We start from the raw sequence: 22,489 nt of genomic DNA on the forward strand, positions 1-22,489 counted from the left end.
GATGTTGTTGTATGTTTCAAAATACAGCATGACTATGTTTAAATGTAGGGAAATGTAGTCATCATTGCTATATCTCAGGCCCCTCATTTGAGATGCTTTTCATGAACTGGACCCCATGACAAACTAATTGAATAGCCCTAGAATACAGCTTAGACTTTCAGACATGTAGAGCAAAGTATGTTTTGACTTGATTTGTGCATATATCATGAACTGTCTATGTTCTTTACCCAGAAGGCCCTGACTCACGTATAAAGACCAAACACAAGAGATCATCAAAGACTGAGGGAAATGGTAAGATTGTTTGATGTAAAGTTAATTCATAAAGGTCCCTACTACATATTAATACTACATAAAGGTACTACATATTAATTCGGTTGTCACTTTACCTTTTAATGCTTAATCCTGTTCTGTACACACACAGTTCAGTAATTTACGGAACTGGTTATTTTCATATTTAAGTAAATTAAAAGTTAAACATGTAGCTATATACAATCTATGAAACATGCCCCTTTCAAGAGCTGACCCGGACTCTAGCAAGAATCGGGCCAGTGCTATAACATATATTACTATATTTTTTCTTGAGTTTAGGTTTAATGCACATGTAAAATATTATAATACACAAAAATGATAAGACATGCATACATAGTGATTTTAATGATGTTAACGCCACAATCACACTTGCTTGCTATAAATATTTACATACTGTTTGCAATCATTCTATGGTTTTATGACTTGGAGATTAAACTTGTGTCTTTCTGTTTACTGTTTTTAGGTTCTCCTAGGCAGAAGAGTGGGAAAAGGCCCTGGAGTGATCCTGAAAAAAAGGCAGTTTGTCGGCTTCTTGGAAACACGATCATGTTAATGAAAGTTCCTGGCAAAGACAAGTGTACCAAGAGAAAGAACCAGTGCTACAAAACAGGGACTGGAGAGATATTAAAAATCATGTGCACAATACCATTCAATCTTGAAAGAAAAAAAGTTGATTGATTAACTTTTTGTGTGTAAAACATGTTTTTTTTCTGCTTAAAGAGATAGTTTATTCAAAATTGAAAATAAGTATGAGTAATTTGACATCTTAAATTTTTGGGTAATTTTTTTACTGTTTAGGAGCACGTTTGTTTGGAAATATACTTATTCTCCCACTCCCCCACTGTTAATAAGTTAAGTTTTACCCTTTTGGAATCTATTCAGTCGATCTCCGGGTATGGCGATAACACTTTTAGCATACATCTTTAAATCTAATTAGACCATTAACATCACATGTAACCTGGAGATCGGCTGAATAGATTTAAAAAAGGTTCAACTTAACTTATAACTGCGGGGAAGTTGGAAAACAAAGGGAAGTGTTGGCCTTGTAAGCCATTGATATATATTGAGGTTTGATTTTGACAGGCTTTGGATTCATCATTTTCATTAAAATTATATATACAAGTTTATATTCTTGAATATTCAAATAAATGTCTTCTGATTTCTTATTTTGGAGGTTGAATTGTGGTGGATGTCAAACCTTTTATCTTAAGTTCATGCAACAGGTTTAAAATTATAATTATAAAAAAACTTGAAAGGGTATTGGTTAATGTAAATGTTCATCATTGATTTATTATGTTACAAACAAAATTAACAGATTAATTTTGTTAATAATTTTCTAATAGCACTTCACAATTTTATTGATTCACTGACAACAAATATGTAAAAAAAAAAATTAACCATGGTTTTACTACAGTTAAAAAAAAACATGGTTACTGTAGTAAAACCATGGTAACCACAAAATAACCATGGTTTTGACAACCATGGTTTTCAAAAACCATAGTTAAACCATGGTTAGTGTAGTAAAACCATGGTTTTGCTCATAGTAATCAATACACCAAAAAAACATGGTTACTACACTTTTACCACAATAAAACCATGGTTAATTTTCGTAAGGGTTGTGTCAATGGCCATCAATCAATAAACGAGACTATATAACCTACTATATAAGAAACTTGAATTCAAAATGTATTTGAACACAAAAGTGGCTTGTAGTGCAATTACATTCATTAGTACACGTTTAAATTAGTCATGTTTTAAATGCAACATTTAAATAGGAAACTATCAAATTACTGAAATAGTACATAAAAATAAAATAAGTTCATTAAGTGATTAAAACAGTTGTTTAGTCTTATAAAGATTAGTACCTATATAACTCTTTAAAACCGCGTCCAATGAGTCTTTAAAACCGCCATTATGTGATCTCAAATCTGCATAGCAACCGCCGGGTCCTCACAACCCCGACCAACTTCACCAGTTTCGCGAGTATCGTGTTTGTTGAAATTTTAAGTGATATTCTGTTTGTCTACTCCCCCCTAGTGGTAAAAATATTTTTTTCATTGTCCTAGTGTCAGGGGAACACTGGGTCCTCAGAACACACCCTCGGGTCATGGTCCTCACAAATGTACTAAAACACGTATGTGTGTGTGTGTGTGTGTGTGTGTGTGTGACTGTGTGTGTTTGTGTGGATTGACTGTTGGCCTTCTTTGAATTGTTGGTCAAACTGTTTTCTTGACTTCTCTCGTTTCAACAGGAACTTGACAATGAAAAGTGTGTGTGTGCGTCATTTTGGGAACAAGAGTTGTGCAGAATTGAATTAAAGTCAGTGTTTGTGAGCAGTTTGTTGGGTATATTCTCTCTCTCTCTCTCTCTGTCTCTCTCTCTCTCTGTCTCTCTCTCGTTTAATCTTTGCTGTCGGTCTGATTTCACAGGGTTTTGTCATGTGTCTGTGTGCTACTGAATGACAGGATGGAAAGATTCGTCTCACTCTCTCGTTCTATATCGGCTCCTCACAGATTGATATATTGTGTTTGTTTACATCAAATCCAAATGTTGTGATGCCTGAAGAGTGACGTGTGTGTGTTTTTGTGTGTCTGTGTGCGTGTCTTTTTGTGTGTTTGTGCATGTGTTTTAGTACAGGGGTTTCAAGCTGTGGGTTGGGACCTACTGTGGGGTCGCGCAGTCACTTGCACTGCAAAAATGTCTTTCTTACTTAGTATTTTTGACTTGTTTTCTGTAGAAATATATATAAAAAAAATGTTAAATCAAGATGCTTAATGAGCAAAATGACCTAAGAAATTAAGTATTTAGACAAAAAATATACAATTTAAAGAATTTGTGCTTTAAACAAGCAAAAATATTTGCCAATGGGGTGAGAAAAATTTTCTTCAAGTGTTTAAGAAAAAGTAAACTTCTTTTAAGATTTTTTCTCACCCCATTGACACATATTTTTGCTTGTTTTAAGCACAGATTCACTTAAATTGAATATTTTTTATCTAAAAAATAGACTTATTTTCAAGAAAAGGTTCAGTGGTTCATGCACTGCAAAAAATGATTTTCAAGAAAACATTTTCTTACTATTTCTGTCTTGTTTTCAGTAAAAATATCTGAAAATTCTTAAATTAAGATGCTTTTTCTCGATGAGCAAAACGACCTAAGAAAATAAGTGTAGTTTTTAAACCAAAAATATCAAATTTAAGTAATTTTGTGCATAAAACAAGCAAAAGAATCTGCCAATGGTGTAAGAAATTTTTTCTTGATTTTTTTTCTTGAATTTAGTGTTTAAGAAAAAAAATTTTGCTTACCCCATTGTCAGATTTTTTGGTTGTTTTTTTCACAAAATTATTTAAATGTGATATTTTTGGTCTTAAAACTAGACTTATTTTCCTATGTCATTTTGCTCATCAAGAAAAAGCATCTTAATTTAAGAATTTTTTGATATTTTTACTGAAAACAAAACAAACATACTAAGAAAATGTTTTCTTCAAAATCATTTTTGCAGTGTAGAAATAAAAAAATTGTAAAATCAAGATGGTTGATAATGAAGCTGATAAGAAAATAAAGAAAATAAAAATAAATCTAGTTTTTAGACAAAATATATACAATTTTAATCAATAAGTGCTGCAAAAATATTTGCCAATGGGGTGAAAAAAATGTTCTTCAAGTGTTTAAGAAAAAAGTCAACTTCTTTTAAGTTTTTTTTCACCGCATTGGCACACATTTTTGCTTGTTTTAAGCACAAACTCACTTAAATTGTATATTTTTTCAAGAAAATACATCTTAATTGAAGAGTTTTTAGATATTTCTACTGAAAACAAGACAAAAATACTAAGTAGGAAAGTCATCTTTGTGGTGTGGTTGTTGTAGTGAATGACACAAAAACAATGTTTTGTCCAATACATGACATTTATTAATTAAAATGAAACGTACATTTAATTCATACAATGACAATGAAAATGTAGTCTCTTCTTGAAGAAAACACATTTCTGCATATTTCTATTCAAAGTATTTTGGTGGGTGCTGGGATGGATTATATGTCTAAGTGGGTCGTTGAATAAAAACTCTTTTAGTAGACAAACACACTGAAATCATAAACAACTGTTGAGAGTCTTTACGTCATGACTTAACAAGCTGATGTTAATGGGTTTGTGGTTGTGATGCCACCATCATTAATGTTTCTGTTTTTGTTTTGTGTATTTTGATTTTGTTCATCTAATGAGATAGATAACAGAAATACAGTACTGGTCTGGAGTTTAGCGATTGTTGGTCTGAAATGTGAAATGTCATTCTTTCTCTCGGAGTAATTTCCTAAAGTCACAGACTGTCTGCGTCTCTCGTATCTCATCCAGAGCGTCTCTCTGTTATCCTGCGAGTGTTTACTGCTGTAATTTATGGCTTGTCAGTGCAATGTTTCCTCTATGATCCAGAGCAAAAAGATTTATATCTTTGTAGAAAGATCATACAGAAACATGAGATCTGTCTGGACTGTTTTAAACTGATCTACATGTGTTTGTGAGGAGAGATGATGATGTTTGATATATGATAGCTCAGCTTTCTCTCCATACATCACACACAGAGACTGGGGCTAGTTTTCACACACAACGACATATCAGTATGTCACTATAAGTCATAAATATTTCTTTTGTCTAAAAGTCTGTTTGCATGTTACTTTTAAACATCAAAATAATCATAAAAGATCAAATTTCTTGTATCTGAGAAAAGTATTTATTTAAATCTACACTGTTAAATATTTCCCTGTTAAATAACAGGAAATTACTGGCAGCAGGGTTACCATTATTTTCCTGTTATTTTAACAGTTAATTCATGTTAATGTTTTTTTACAGTGCACTCCCCGTAATGTTTTTTAACAGTTAATTCATGTTAATGTTTTTTTACACTTGCACTCCCCGTAATGTTTTTTAACAGGAATTTACTGTGAATCACAAAAAATACAGGAAACAACTGGCAGCAGTGTTACCATTATTTTCCTGTTAAATCACAATTTATTTTGTTTCCATTAAATATTGTTAATTATTTTTATCATAGTAACGTGTACCACTGAGTGTTATAGACATTTTTCTAGATTGATTTAATACAAGAATAGGCATAATCCATCAGATAACACTTAAGTAAAAGAAAACTAATAGTCCGTGTTGAAATTAACTTTTTTATTGTAATACAAATACTGTACTTACAAATGTAGGCACACATGAATCAGACAAATCACAGAAATATATTGTATATCATGTTCATTGCTGACATATTTTGCTGACATATGGATGGAAAATAACAACTGCGTCTGTCTTAAACTAGCAAAGACACTTGCGTTTGGCTTTGCATTGTGTCAGTGCAAGATAGGGCCCTAAACCTCGACATTTAATGTTCCATGAATTGCTAAGATTCAAATAAAAAGACTCAAACCAAGGATATACACTCTTGACTCCTGGTCATATAAAAATGTTACACATAGGCTCAGATTAATCACAATCAAATCTAATTTTCTCATGTTCATGGCTTAAAAAGTAGCAAATACATTTTACACCCAAATACATGGTTCATTATAAAAATTTCTGACCCTCAAAACATATGTTACCTAAACCACTAAAATTCAACATGTATGAATACATTAAAACTGATACTTAACTCATCATCAATAAAGAACAATAAACAAAATAAACAAATAAAAAAACAGTGTCACTGCTTAGACCACTAACCATTTTCTCAAAGCACACAATGAGGATCCTTTGCGAAGTCTTGGGTCTGTATATGAGAGAGAGAGAGAGAGAGAGAGAGAGAGAGAGAGAGAGAGAGAGAAAGAGAGAGAGAGAGAGAGAGAGAGAGAGAGAGAGAGAGAAAGAAAAAGATGAGTTCCATAATTTTACATTTTTAATCCAAAATGTATGGCTTGACCTAACAAAAGCTAATGTATACATCTTACTAACCATTTTCAAATGAAATCCCACTGAAAGTCCATGAGCTTGCTCAAGAGGCTGGCGACATGTGAATTGACAGTTCTTCTTTTTTCCCCCTTTGCAGCATTTGTCCCTTTTGGGGGTTTATACCCACAAAGTCTCTGAAAAATTATACACTTGTTAAAAATCGAGTAATCCACACAGACTAACAGCACATCAAAGACAACAAATGTACATGAACTATCCTCAACATGCACTAACTGATTTTCAAAATCAAAGTTAATTGCTAAATCTCATCACCAGACCTGTTAAAACCATGCTTGAGCCACAGCTAGGCCAGAAAAAAATGCAGGTGTTAGCAGACAATATCTTACCTCTGGATGAATTCAAGCGTGAAAACAGGAAAAAAGACGCCAGCCCTGTCACAAAGGTGGACTGGATCCCTTCGCAAATTTGGCCCTCAAGGCTGAGCATCCAGCGCTGGAAGCGTCTTCTCGTTTCTCCTAAAACAGAATTTTTTTTTAACTGTGAAATTTCTGTTTTAGCTGTAATTTTGAATACAGTTTAGTTTGATACCATTGAATTCACTACATACAACACTAAAGACAACTGTCATATCTACCACCAACTTACCAAGAAGTATCAGACGAGGAGTTGCAGGTATAGAGAGTGAACTCTCAAGGTCAGCTGCAGTGGGATATCCCTACATAGAACAAATTAAACACAATATTAATGACATAAGACCATCACTGAGTGAGTGAGTGAGACAGACAGACAGATAGAAAGAATGAGAAATAGATAGATAGATAGATAGATAGATAGAATGAGAGATAGAATGAGAGATAGAATGAGAGATGGAGAAACAGGATTAAGCAAGTAAGAAACCATTCAAATTTCCACCTGGTTCTGAGATATGGGATATCTTGAACAGCAGTGTTATCAGGGATGGTACCCTGCATCTGTAATAAAAATAAATAAATAAATAAATAATCAAATGTAAACATTGATCTACAACTCAATGATAATTAAAAGAGCAAAAAAAAAAAAAATAGGATGCACTATGCCAATGCAATAAAAAAGTGAATAGCTGTTAACATGGCTAGATACTGCACTAGCCCGATCAGTAGCCTACTGTTTTTGCTGGATTTACCTGATATCATAAAACATATATATAAAATAGTCACAACAGCATGTATGGTAGCCCAAACAGCTATAATTCATCAAAGACAAGCAACTGTCTATTCATTAAATAGAGTTTTAGACCAACTATCAGTAAATACATTTATAGCCGTTTGATTTTCAGGATGAATCTGCTTTAACCAGATGTGCACATGGCAATAATGCCACACAAACCAGACCACGGGAATAATAAACGTTATAGTTGTTTATAGATTTGGATCGTTCTATACATAAACGGACATTAAAATAAGCGCATTCTTAAATTAATGGACAAATCATCGAAATGTTGCTAGCTTGAATCACCTTGCCTTATTAACTAGCTAAGTTACTTCATTTCGTGTGGTGTAAGTCCCCATAAGTCCGTTGCGTTTAGTATACATCAACATCACTGATAGATGATTAAAACTATGCATGACTTTTAACTCTTTCACCGCCAGCGTTTTTAAAAAAGTTGCCAGCCAGCGCCAGCGTTTTTCATGATTTTCACCAAAGTTTAATGCCTTCCAGAAAATGTTCTTCTTTAAATAAATAAACATACAATATACCAAATGAAAGAACAGACCCTCTGCTTTCAAACAAAAAAAACGTTTCATCCTACCTTTAGTGGTTCTTTTGCAATCAGCTTTTGAATATGGGTAGGTTTTTGCAAAAACACCATATTTTGAGCAAAAAGCAAAAATAATTCCATATTTGTGACTGACTTTTCATAGAGATCCCATTCAGCGCGATCTTTAAAACAGACACGGACATGCAGCCGCTTGCCATAGGGCAATACTTCCGGTTTTAAAAAGTTGCGGAAGGGCGCCACCTGGTGGATAATAGCGGTATTGCGGAAAGACGGAAAATCTCGTCATTGGCGGGGAAGCGTTTTCTCTTAATTGACCAGATATCTCGTCAATGGCGGGGAAAGAGTTAAGAAACTCTTTAAACTCACCTGATTTTGGTCAATGACCGCGATCTTCCGACATGGTTCTCCGTGTTCGTCGCCGGTTAAAATGCCGCCTTCTACGTTACTTCACAGGATGCAAAAAAATACTGTATGAACATGTTATTTCAAATAGTGCCGCCAAATCAAGTGGCGCCTGCCGTGCTGCGTGTCATACGGATATTTACACCGTTTTCAAAAAGAACAGGAGAGACACACACATTCGGAGTGCAGTTACTCAATAAATGTATAAATAATAAATAATAAATGCCGTCTCGCGTAAAATCCCGAGTGTATTAATAGGGTAATAAATATTATACCCACGATAACAAAGACATTTGCGTATGAACAGAAAACATTGAGGTGTTAAATAACAGGAATGAGGTGTATTTAACAATAAGATGTTAAATAACAAAAATGAGGTGTTATTTTACATATATCTCCTAAAATTAACAGTAAGGCGCAGTTATTAAAAATAACAGGTTAATCATGTTGAAATTTGGCCGTAAATTAACAGAAACATTTTACAGTGTATTACTGTTCTATATGGCGTCTGAGGACATTTCACGCTGTGAAACATAAGAGAGTGCTGAATGTTTTTTGTGCGTTTGAGTCACAGATGTGTGTTCGGGACACAGATGTGCGTTCGGGACACAGGTGTGCGTTTGAGACACAGGTGTGCATTCGATACACGTGTATGTTTAAAACAGAGAAGGGTGTGTATGAGAGTTTGTGTTGTTTGAGTGTGCAGATAAACTTTGGTCCTGTCTACACTTGTCAAATCAACATATATTTCTATGCTACTTTAACTTATAAAAACTAGTTTAAATATTTTTTAAGTTATGTCAACTACTGTCACAGATCAAAACTTAACTCATTCCCCTCCAGCCTTTTTGGTGATTTTCACAAAAGTTTTACAAAATGCCTTCCAAGAAGATTTTCTTCTATAAATAAACAATCACAACGAAAAAAAAAACAAAAACATTTCATCTTATCTTCATTCAGTTCTCTTTTTATCACCTCTCAAATATGGGTGGGTTTCTTCAAAAATACTACATTTTGAGAAAAAAGCATAAATAGTTGCATTTTTGTAAAGGAATTTTGTTAGAGATCAATGATCAAAACATACCGAGTTTAAAATGAATTAAATTAGTTTTTGCTTCAGTTTCTTATAAATTGGATAAGAGCGTCATCTAGTGGATATTGGCGGAATTATAGATTACCGTAAAAACTCGTCATTGGCAGGGAAATGTTTTCTCTTAATTGACAAGATAACTTGTCAATGACTTGCAAACCCAACTTGTTTTAACTTCGTGCTGCTTTTTTTACAGTGTGGTATTAAGAGAGACACATTCACGTTCACAACTGGGGCCTCATTTATAAAGCCTGCATATGCACAGATTTGATTGTAAAGTATGCGTACCCAAAAGTCAATTTTTATAAAAACTGTCTTTGAAATGTCGTGGAAAAGTGATTAGCGCCACGTAAGAGTCTGTGCAGATGTATGTACTTCTGCTTGTCCGATTGCTGCAGGTTTTGGTAAATATATAAGCCATTATTGCATCTTGAAAATGATTTAAACATTGACAGATCTTTTATTATTGACATTAATTAGGCATCGCTTAAAGGGAAAATCTGCAACTGTTCAGCACAATTTCAAGCTCATTTGTGATTTATAGATTTCTTGCCGTGCCGTATGCACCTTTTTATGTGTACATTTGTTTTATTAATCCATTTGTTTTATGTATTTATTAACATTTATGCACATTCTTGAGAAATGATGATAAGGTCAAATTCATGACGTTTAATACGCAGCATTTTATAAATAAGACCCCTGGTGTTTTAATTTGGTCTCTTTGTCCACCTTCAATCGCTTCTGTCCTGATAACTTTGAGGTGATGGTCTGTGACCACAGGCGGGACAAATGATGGGTTTAAATTAGTGGTGGGTCGATACGATATTTAGTATTGATATTGGGCCGGGTATTGTTGAAAATGGCTGGATTGAATATTGTAGAAGTCTAGGAGTACAATCCGATCCAATACCAACACAGACCTTGTCATGGCAACTTGGGGTAAAGCGCGACTTGTTGAGCAATATGAATTTGCACAAAGTTGCACTTTAAATTGTCCAAAGTAACACCTTAAATTTCATTTTGAATTTTTGTGCTGACTAACTAAAAATTTTGCTACCAGTCTGTATTAAACATTTAAATAAAAATGAAGCAGCAGTAATGCACAATGTTTGAATTTGCAAAGTCATTTTTTGCACAATAAAATGTTTGAGTTCTGTACTGCCGTCCAAAGCGAAAGCGCAGTAACTACACACTTGGTCGAAATTGAGTTAAGGCTTGAAATGAGCTTTATGACATCTGTTCTGTCTTGTGACAAAGTCTCCTGGTTCAATTTTGTCCCGTTTCAGAGAAATGAGGGTGTCAAAATTGCAGTAACTACAAAATCCATGCTAATACCAAGGCAAACCGCAGTAAGTGATGTTACTGCGTTCTGGCTTTGTTTCCCCGGCTTTGATACCGCAGATACTGCGGTTTCCCCCCGATCGTAACACACAGAAACTAGGGCTGTCACTTTTGTGAAAAAATCATTTTCGATTTTTAATATATAAGTGTTCATTGAATCGATTGTAAAATCGATTTTCCATGTCTAAAAAAGACGTTTCCATTTTCAACGCCAAATAACAGACAAATGTAAAGAGAGCGCCTGAAACGCACAAGTCATCAATCTTATTCATTGTCATGAAGTTTCGTGCAGAATAAAAAACAGCAAAAGTAGTGCAACATTCTCTAAAAAAATATGCAGAGTGGACTGCTGCCATAAATGAAAACATTACTGCGGGCTTCAACCGGCTGCTTTTATGATTTAGGCAATTCAAAAATTATTTTAAATAATGATTCGATCCATTTCAAACAACTGTTCAAAAATGAAACTTTAAATAGACTTACTTGAAGTTGAGAACATGCTGTGTATTTTTTTATTAAACGTAACCAACACTTAGGCGGCACTAGGCAGGCATAATGAAATGCGCAAAAAGAATAGGGCCATTACAAATTATTGGTCAGGAAAACAAGTCGATCAACATTTTAGGGGTCAAGAGCAGAGCGCTTTTCATTCACTATATGTCCATCTGTTGAGAAGACGCACTCAGACCGCACTGATGTCCCAGGGAAACTCGGGTACTTCGTTGCCAGCTGCGTATTTCGTACTGCCAATCTTCCATCACAAAAGCGGGTCGCTGTCAGCTCGCAAGGGTGGCTCCTTGTCATAACTCATCATCTCCTAAGGTCACAATTTCGACGCTCTCTCATGTTGCACAGGTTTATTGACGTTGTCCTCCATTTTCTTTGCAAAACACTAGATGCAGCGATTGAAAGCGTGAAACTATAGGTGCGTAAAATTCCTGGGTATTTTCTGTCTAGCTTTCGCACACCTACTGCACTTTCAGAATTATTTATTTTCTTTTTCTGCTTGTTTGTGAGTTTTGTTACATCTATATTTTTAACTGTTTAATTCTTTTAAAATTAATAGTGTACATATTTGGTTAAAATCGATTGCCTATTTTCGTTTTCGAAACTTTTTTTGGTTGGTCCGATCGATTGTGCAATCGATTTTCGAACGAAAAGTGACAGCCCTAACAGAAACAACAAACCATGGCACAATCCCGCGGCCAAATGATGGCGTTAAAACGCAAAAAAACAAATACTGGTAAGGAAGATAGCTAAATAATAACTCATGCTAAGGCAAATTACAGCTTTATAAGTAGTTAACATTGACTAGCCAGCTGCTAGCAAGTTTTGACCTACCTGTGCTCGTCCATTGAAGGCAATATCCTCTGACAATAATGATATAATCCGATTCAAGCGCATTGGTGTTTGTTGATTCGAACATCTCTCCACTTTTTAGGCAGCTAATCAAATTGTATTGACAGGGGTTACTCCATCAAAAGTTTGATAAGAGTCTGGTCAAGTTTTATTGTTAGGCAAAGATAGCGGAGCCCAGTCAACCTGACGAGCGCAGCCGGGCCAGCAGAAAGCAAACTATGTGAAAAAGTACACTTCCATAATAAGTGCTCTTTCTCCACGAACTAATTTTGTAGGCTACTTAATATTAAAACATTTAGTTTAGTACTTCTTAAGCTAATCTTAAAAATATCTAAGTTTACATAACTGTGCTACTTTGAGATGAAAATTAACTAAAATGTACATAGCCTACTGTTAGTTACCACTTATAGTACATTTGAAACAATAATATCTTTGGGACAAACATGTTCTTCTATTTTTAAATTATGTTAATTTTTAACTACTGTTTTAAAGTAAACCTCGTCTAATGTAATTTTTTAATAAATAAAAATTAATAAAGTGAGTTAAAAACTCTCTTTGTGGTAAAAGGAGCATTTTTAGCATTCACAAACATAAATAAAACTATTACAGTTATTAAAAACAATCAAAATGTATTAAGAAGCATGAGAAAAAGTTAAATGAACACATTTAGTTCGTAGATACTGCACTTTGCTTTTGCAATAGTGTTTTAGTTGTGTAAGGTCTTTCAAAGGCAGAGTGCAGTATCTGCATTTTGGGAGTCAAAGGTCACATCGGTGGTCATGATTTTTATCTATAAAAAATTTCTTCCTAACAAGGCATTACATGAATGCATTACCACTAATCTACCTACAACATGTTTGGCTGGCTAGTGTAAAAACTTTAAAGCCATTTTTCTCAGTTTCAGTGTTTGCGTAGATACTGCACTTAGGCTTTGGAGGGCAGTGTAGCTCTGTGGGTGATGGTATTGGATCAGTATCAGTATCGACAGATACTCAAGGTTGTGATATCGACATTGATATCAGACATGAAAAAGTGGTATTGGCCCAGCCCTAATTTAAATTGAGGCAAACTAATATTATGTTAGAGTCTGCTGCTTGTGTTGTAAGTAAACATGCTGCACAGTGTTTTGTACGTGTATCTGTAAGAGCTTTCTCTGATATTTCAGCACAATTAACGTAATAAGCTCATTCAACTTTCTCACACTCAAAAATAAAAGCGATGGAGAGCAGATGCTTTAATTTTAATTTTATAAAGAATGCACTAAATACTGTGGGTTCGTGCTAGAAGTCATCTGATGTAAAAACATCCGTATATCACACATTAGATCAATAGATGGAGAGTAGGCGGTGTTTTGTGGCTGTTCGAACACATTTGACCACATGCATGTCTGCACCACAAAGCAATCCGGTCTAATGTGTTTTCGACTACATCTGAACGTGGATGAGCTCAAAACACTTTACACCCTGTGTACACCTGTCTTTAGTGTCGTCCACTTGTCATCCGATCAACGAAAACACATGTTAATAGCAGGTGTAAACAGGTTCTTAGATGATGTTATAACTCAAATAAAGCAGGGCATGATTCATTTTCCTCTTAGTTTGAATGTAAACACAGAGCTTGGTGGATCTTCTCATTCATTTGCTGATTTCTTTGGTGAATTAGAAGAAAACAGGTCGATACAAACGTCTGCGGATACACAGCATCATCACATATAACCATCAGTTTATTTATGCTGCTTTTCTACTGTGTGAAGGCTAATTAAAAGGAAAGAAGTGCATAGAAAGAATAAGCTTTACTGATTTAAGAAAACCTGTGTGTGTGTGTGTGTGTGTGTGTGTGTGTGTGTGTGTGTGTGTGTGTGTGTGTGTGTGTGTGCGTGTGTGTGTGTGTGTGTGTGTGTGTGTGTGTGCCAGCACCTGTATGCTGGCATGAAAACTTTAACCTTTCAGCATCACAAAATCTCTTCTGTTGCCATGGCGAGATGATGAACGACTCAGAAAGTTTTTTTTAACCACCCACACCAACCAAAACCACCCACTCTCTTTCTCTCTCTCTGTCTCTTTTTTCCTCTTTCTTTCTCTCTTTCTTTCTTTCTCTCTCACAGGTACAGTGTGTCTGATGTGAACAGTAAGCTTCAGACCATTGCTCATTTTATCCGTGTGTCATGTAAATGTCCCAGAATGCAACTGGTGTCTCAGTTTTACGGTCTCATTTCCTCTCCTCTTTGTCTTTCAAATTTCTTATTCCTCTCACGTTTGTTCTTTCGTTTATCAGAGATTGAATTCTGCTCTGTCATTCCAGGACAATTTAGATTGGCTGTTAAACCTTGATTGAAATATCCGGTCAGGTTTTCATCTGTGTGTGTCTACGTCTTTATTCAAACACATATTCATCAGAGAAAAGAACCCTATTATTAAAATCTCATTATTTATTGTTTCTCTGTAGTTATCTGTTCATTTCATTAATTACCTCTTATAGCTGTTCCCTGACTAGTAGTTAAGGTCCTCTCACACACACACATCATGTCCTTGATCACCATGGCAACTACACATTACATATAAAGCCTCAACATGCTACTTTCACATCAGCGCTACCACACCAACTTGCCAAGTGCTTTTTCTGTTCGTCATTTTACTTCTCTTTGTTTAAAGCTCTTATGAATCCACGCACGCACACACACACACACACACACATGCATGCCCAAACATTTATACAAACACAGTCATGGGTTTAAAATGTTAAGAGATGTGATGGAGAAATATTTCAGTTTTTTGTTGATTTGGTATTTTAATGAGTTTGTTTTGATTAAATAAAATCTTACATGTAGTGCGTCTTTTGTTCTTGTGATCATTTCTTATGTTCACACTGCAGGTGAAAGTTGCCCCAAATCGGACGTTTTTACCCAAATGTGACCCATATTTAATTTTCTTATGACAGGTTGAATGACACAAATCCAATTTTTTTTTAAACAGACCCAGGCCATTTTCATATGTTGCCCTGTTTCGCATACATATACGATTGCAATGCGACTTCCGTCTGAACGGTCATGTGGCATTTTATCCAACTTTTGTAGTTTATTCCCACAAACACAGTGCGTCATCACGTCATCTTTTGTGAATGCGATGTATAAAGTTCACACGTGAGACTGATGCCAGTCGAATTTAAAGATAATGTGAACAACAATCAGATTTCTGCAACTGAGCATTAAGACCTCCAGTGGGAGCTAAACACAACTATTTGTCTTAGCTTGGTAATTGCAGTTTGAGCTGTAGTTTGTCTGTAGTTGTGTTGTAGTTTAAAATAAAGTGCAGTTGCTAGCTTGTCTGTAGTTGTGTTGTAGTTGCTGTTGTTTGTCTGTAGTGTGAAATGAAATGCAGTTGCTGTAGTTCGTCTGTAGTTGTGTTGTAGTTTTAAATGAAGTGCAGTTGCTGTAGTTTGTCTGTTGTTGTAGTTTGTAATGAAGTGCAGTTGCTGTAGTTCATCTGTAGTTTGAAATGAAGTGCAATTGCTGTTGTTAGTCTGTAGTGTGAAATAAAGTGCAGTTGTTGTAGTTCGTCTGTAGTTGTGTTGTAGTTTTAAGTGAAGTGCAGTTGCTGTAGTTTGTCTGTTGTTGTAGTTTGTAATGAAGTGCAGTTGCTGTAGTTCATCTGTAGTTTGAAATGAAGTGCAATTGCTGTTGTTAGTCTGTAGTGTGGAATAAAGTGCAGTTGTTGTAGTTCGTCTGTAGTTGTGTTGTAGTTTTAAATGAAGTGCAGTTGCTGGAGTTTGTCTGTTGTTGTAGTTTGTAATGAAGTGCAGTTGCTGTAGTTCATCTGTAGTTGTTTTGTAGTTTTAAATGAAGTGCAGTTGCTGGAGTTTGTCTGTTGTTGTAGTTTGAAATGAAGTGCAGTTGCTGTACTGTAGCTCCTCTGTAGTTGTGTTATAGTTGCTGTTGTTTGTCTGTAGTGTGAAATGAAGTGCAGTTGTTGTAGTTCATCTGTAGTTTGAAATGAAGTGCAATTGCTGTTGTTTGTCTGTAGTGTGAAATAAAGTGCAGTTGCTGTAGTTCGTCTTTACTTGTGTTGTCGTTTGAAAAGAAGTGCAGTTACTGTACTGTAGCTCGTCTGTAGTTGTGTTATAGTTGCTGTCGTTTGTCTGTAGTGTGAAATGAAGTGCAGTTGTTGCAGTTCGTCTCTAGTTGTGTTGTAGTTTGAAATAAAGTGCAGTTGTTGTAGTTCGTCTGTAGTTGTGTTGTAGTTTTAAATGAAGTGCAGTTGCTGGAGTTTGTCTGTTGTTGTAGTTTCTAATGAAGTGCAGTTGCTGTAGTTCATCTGTAGTTTGAAATGAAGTGCAGTTGCTGTACTGTAGCTCCTCTGTAGTTGTGTTATAGTTGCTGTCGTTTGTCTGTAGTGTGAAATGAAGTGCAGTTGTTGTAGTTCATCTGTAGTTTGAAATGAAGTGCAATTGCTGTTGTTTTTCTGTAACTGTGTTGTAGTTTTAAATGAAGTGCAGTTGCTGTAGTTCATCTGTAGTTTGAAATGAAGTGCAGTTGCTGTACTGTAGCTCCTCTGTAGTTGTGTTATAGTTGCTGTCGTTTGTCTGTAGTGTGAAATGAAGTGCAGTTCGTCTGTAGTTTGTGTGTAGTGTGAAATGAAGTGCAGTTGTTGTAGTTCATCTGTAGTTTGAAATGAAGTGCAATTGCTGTTGTTTTTCTGTAACTGTGTTGTAGTTTTAAATGAAGTGCAGTTGCTGTACTGTAGCTCTTCTGTAGTTGTGTTATAGTTGCTGTCGTTTGTCTGTAGTGTGAAATGAAGTGCAGTTGTTGTAGTTCGTCTGTAGTTTGTGTGTAGTGTGAAATGAAGTGCAGTTCGTCTGTAGTTTGTCTGTAGTGTGAAATGAAGTGCAGTTGTCGTAGTTCATCTGTAGTTTGAAATGAAGTGCAATTGCTGTTGTTTGTCTGTAATTGTGTTGTAGTTTTAAATGAAGTGCAGTTGCTGTAGTTTGTCTGTAGTTTGTCTTTAGGTGTGAGATATTTGGTCTGGCTGTATTCTACAGTGCATGTGTCTCCAGTGTTTCTATGGCGACTGGGGAGGCAGCGCTGTTGGAATAACAACCAGAACCACAAACAACAACAACAACAGTGCTACACCAGGAGTTGAAGGAAGTCATTATTAGAAAATTGTAAAATTATTGTGTGGCATTTATGTATTGCAGTACGTATATATGTGTGTGTGCGTGGTTGTCTGTGTGTGACTAAACAAAATGCATGCTTAAAAAATGATTGTGTTTCAAATGTTTTCACTGGAACACATGAAAAATGCACTGATTAACATGATTTTTAAAACAAATGCTCAGAATAAAACACACATACAATTAGAATGCACAACGCTCACTAAGGCCACACACTAATCTGCTTTTCAACAAGAGTTTTTAAAAGAGGTGTGTGAGTTTGAGACCGTGTGTGTGTGTGTGTGTGTGTGTGTGTGAGTGTGTGAGCTTGTTTGTGTGTTGGCGTGTGTGTGTGAGTTTAAGTTCTGACTCCTCAGAAAAATATTCAAGGATGCGTTCAAATCTCAAAGATACATTTGTTTGCATTGTGTGCAGTGTGTGTGTGTGTGTTTGCATTATTCTTATTATGTGTGGGCTATGTAGGCACAAGAAACTCTGATTAACTCGCTCTCTCTCTTTCTCTCTCTCTCTCTTTCTCTATCTCTCTATCTCTCTTTCGTTTGTTAAGTGTTATAAAAATACATTCTGTCGTCAGGTGATTTTTTTTTAGAAATGTTACACATGATTGGAGCATCTGTACAGCACAGATTATAGATGTAAAATATCATTCTGATTAGAAAGCGCTTTTCTTTTCTCTCAGTAATTACACACAAGCATGTTTCAGATTTCTCTGCATTTGTCTGACAAGGAAAAACATTTTGCACGTAGGGCACACAGCGTCAGCGCAGGTGGGGATTTATCAATCACATTCGTATCTTTACATTTAAATCAATTAAGTCCTGCACTTTATTTTCCCTTGCATGTTCATTTAGAAACCAAAAACACGCTTTTCTTTCTAATGGACATACTGTATGCAACTTTTCTATTAATATGTAATGGATGTACTTTATTTAGTCTAGGATAAAACTATACATTAATATGCATTAAAGGCCTTTGTTGTGTGCACCACAATACTTAATTCGGTGTAACTGGAACCTGTTGTACACAAACATGGCCAAAAACACTGCTTCATGGTCTTAGAAAAATATTTGGTTATTATATTTATTGGTTTTTCCTAACCCCCAAATAGCTGGAAGAAATCTGAAAAAAAGACAAACCAAAGCTTGGGTCTTAGGAGGTTAGTTGTTTTTTAAGAGTTGGTTAGTTCATTTTTAAGCATTATATAGAATCATTCACATTGCATCATTAAAACCTCTTAGTAAATGCGCAGATATAGCTCATTCTCTTTATCTCTCTAAAACTCTTAGGATCGTTGGGATCACTGGACGAGATCTTAAAAACTTTATTTCTTGGAAACCAACATTTCTTTAATTGTTTTGCATAGACTGTAATAAGCACGTTTGGATTCAAACTCAATTCTCTCTCACACACATCTTTATTTTGATGTTTGCTTTGTGTTGTGGCTGTGGAATCAGAATCAACTTAAAAAATGGTTCTAAAAATGCAGAGTAAAAGACGTATCCCGCTATTTTCAAATGAGATTCAGTTGGAATAAGCGTTCACAACTTCTTGGATGGCTACAGCTCACTTACTGTAAAAATAGCCAGTGCTTATATCTGGTATTAGGATGGGTTTTGGTCAATTGGATCACAAGTGGATGAGAGAGACAAATTCCTGTTCACACCTGGTATTTTAATCCGTCTCTTTTTTCCACTTCTGTCCTGATATCTTCAAGGGAATGGACTGTGAGTCCTTAAAACACGAGCGGCAGAAATGGCATGTTTACTGTAAATTGATGTGCACTTATATTAAGTAGGATTACCACCGCTTGTGTTGATAGTAAGCATGCTACACATGTACACTACTGTATATTTGAACGCAATTGATGAAGTAAGCTCACACAACTTTCACAAAAATGAAAACAGCAGCTAACATTTGATCAATGAAAGCCTAAAGATCACGCTGAACACTGTTGGTTTATGCTAGAAGTCATGTTTGATGTAAGACATTGTGTTCGATACATTACACATTAGATTAATAGGAGAAAAGAGTAGGCGTATTATGTGGCTGTTCAAACACATTTTCAACTCAATGTGGTCGAAAGTCCACTTGTGATCCCATTGAATAAAACTCCTCTTGATAGCAGGTGTAAACAGGATAATGCATGCATGTACACTGACTCATGTGATGTATTTTAATTCTGTGTGTCTTTGGCATTTATTTTGACATTTGTTTAATGTAAATGAGTTAGAAAGGTTAATCCACTCTGCTGGACTTAATAAAGGTCCCGTGGCAACACAAACACACACCTACTACACAAACATCATCCTCTCTGCACTTTATTTACACAATCAATGATATTAGTGCCGTTCTCAAATCAGATGTTAAACAGATCCACCTGCTGGCATGACTTTATCTCTTGATGTTTTATCTGCATGTACTTCTCATCCTTCATATCTGCTGTTGGTCTCTCCTCCCATCACAAACACCTTTAATCCGCCTCATATGAAGGATTTTCCTCTCCGTCCTGTAATCAGAAAGCTACACTGCTGTTCTCAGATCAGCTCAAACAGTCTGCACTTTTCATTTAGTGAAGTTCAGTGCAGCTCCAGAGGCCAGAAACACACAAGCTCAGATGTGAAGCTGGTCCAGGCGCGTGGTCCTGTTTTTAACGTTTCTGTCATATTGTGTTATGAAATGAAACGTGAAATCAAGCTTGAATGTGTAGCTTGAAGCGGTTGTGTTCACATACACACATACAGTACCAGTCCTGTTTATCAGACTGTAAGAATGAAGAAGGTCAGGCAGTGGATGTGACAAAGTTCATGTCATCAAATCTTGTTTTATGTGAAGTATTTAAATGTTTTATTACATCAGTCACCAGCCCCCCTAATCTCTCACATCTCTGATTTCTAATTATAATTAAATAACAAAATATCATCATTATTATATTAAAGTTGGTAACATTTTATTAACATTGTTACAGTGTAACGATAAATTAAAATATTGAATAATACTGATTAACGATTCATGCACTTAGGTTTAGTTTAATGCACTTAGGGTTAGTTACATGTAATTTTGCATGATTTACTGTTATTATACTAGTAATTATTACATGTAACGTGCAACACAGACACTGTAAAATAAAGTGATACTGTATATTGTTATATGTAGTGTTTAAATTAGGGATGCCACAAGATTAATCGTGACTAATCGCATACCAAATAAAAGTTCATTTTTGAATAATATATAAGTATGTGCTGTGTGATCTTGTAAATATAAATTCACACTGATGCATATGTATACAAAAATTACATGGATATATACAATATTTATATATTTTTATAAATAATATATATAATTAAAAAAATAAACATATATATTTTTTTCTTAAATGTTTACATTTATGTGTGTATTTATATATACAAAATAATTATATACAACACACACAGAAATATTATGCAAATATAACAAACTTTTATTTTGTATGCAATTAATTTTTTGACCAGGACTAATTTAAATATAATATTTATTTATTTATTTGTTATATAACAATTACCATATGTATATAGTCTAAAACTATTTTCTAAACCAACAAACACTTTTCTTTTGATGTTATTTTATGGCCCTTTAGGACAGATAGTGAATATTTAATAATATCTTATTGAGAGAGTAAAAGAGTAAAGAGGTGAAGGACGGACACGAGAGCGACTGAAAGAAGTGTTCAAGTGTCACATGTTGAGCTTCTCAAATAAAACTCAAATTTCTTTTGATGCTAAACCGTCACGTGGCCTTCAGTTGCCATCACCTTGATTTACCGCTTGCACCTGTTTATCATCCGTGAGTCACGCGCTCAAAAGCTTGAAATTCACTGAAATACATGCCTGTAATAAACTGTATATACATGTGTAGCATATGATAGTGATCCTGTTAATTCCCATATGTTCCTGTTAATTCTCATATGATCCTGTTTATTCCCATATATTCCTATAAATTCCCATATATTCCTGTTAATTTATATGATAGTGGTTGCTTATATTTGAAGTCTGTGGATTTATGGCACACTGCACTATTTAAATGTTAAAGATCTCACGGCTCATTCTTTTTTTTGGTTCATTTAAAGAAGCTAAAGCTAAAATAACTTAAGATGACCTGGAGCCCTGAGGGTTTGTGGGTAATAAAGCTCACACTGAGATCAGTGTCGTCTTTGTCTCACATCACGCTCTGCTGCCGGGCCGGCCGGGAGACTCGACTCAAACAGAGAGAGATTTATTCTGCGCCTGCAGGAGGAATGGGAATTTATTGAGTGGATTAAGGAAAGATGAGAGTCTTTATTTCACAGGAGATTTAAAAACACACCAACACAGAGATGTTTCTTTAAACAGACTCGAACACTCTCTTCACTTAACTTCTGTCATGATGAAAGAGATTCAACTTCAAGCTAGTTAAACATGTTTGTTTTCATCTGGTTTATTGGCAGAAAGGTGGAAGGAAATAGGAACAATTTGTTACATCTATTTCTGTTTTGATGTTCGTCTGTGAAAACTTTGTCATACACACACACCCAAGTCCTGAAAGATTCATAGTTTGGTTGATATCTTTCTGGTTAAACCTATCTGTCCTCTTTTTGTGTTTAATTTTTCCTCCCAAATTTATTTATAGCACTTTTTTAAAAATATGGGGTGAGATTATTAACAGGTTTTAGGGCTGCATAACAATTAATCACAACTAATCGATTGCAAAATAAAAATTTTTTAGTTTACATCATATATGTGTGTGTACTTTGTATAATAATTATATATAATAAATACACACGAATTCATGTATAATGTTAAGAAAATATACATATTTACATATAAGGTATTCATATTTATACACAGCAAAATCCCCAGTGTTAAATTTGTACTTGTAGAGTTATTTATTAACTTGGGTTTAGATGTTGTTTTATTTAAAGTCATCATTATGGTGATCGGTGTTTGTTTTAGTTTGTTTAGACTCTTGGTTTTTAGCTTATTAGTTTTATTCTGGCTGCTATAACTTTGTATACTTAAAAATTGTTTGTTATGGCAAAGAAAAGACCATGTTACAATTTTATTATTAAAACTCTAATATTGACCTCATTCAATCAGGATAGAGGGCTGTAGTCTAAACCGTCCGTTTGCTGTAGTTCTTGAAAAGTGAATC

General features: G+C 34.9%; 1 protein-coding gene and 1 long non-coding RNA gene across 5 annotated transcripts in view; one reads left to right on the top strand and one right to left on the bottom strand.

Moving 5' to 3' along the window:
* pde2a (phosphodiesterase 2A) overlaps window positions 1–22,489 on the top strand; it is a 140,883-nt gene that overhangs the window by 76,919 nt on the left and 41,475 nt on the right. The window lies entirely within an intron of this gene.
* LOC141282458 (uncharacterized) lies at window positions 5,589–6,722 on the bottom strand. The gene is made up of 3 exons (XR_012337147.1): window positions 6,593–6,722; window positions 6,249–6,379; window positions 5,589–6,066 (listed from the first exon to the last, which is right to left on the bottom strand). It is a non-coding gene; the product is annotated as an uncharacterized lncRNA (long non-coding RNA).

The sequence above is a fragment of the Paramisgurnus dabryanus genome, chromosome 8 (assembly GCF_030506205.2).
Source record: "Paramisgurnus dabryanus chromosome 8, PD_genome_1.1, whole genome shotgun sequence".
Lineage (NCBI taxonomy): Eukaryota > Metazoa > Chordata > Actinopteri > Cypriniformes > Cobitidae > Paramisgurnus > Paramisgurnus dabryanus.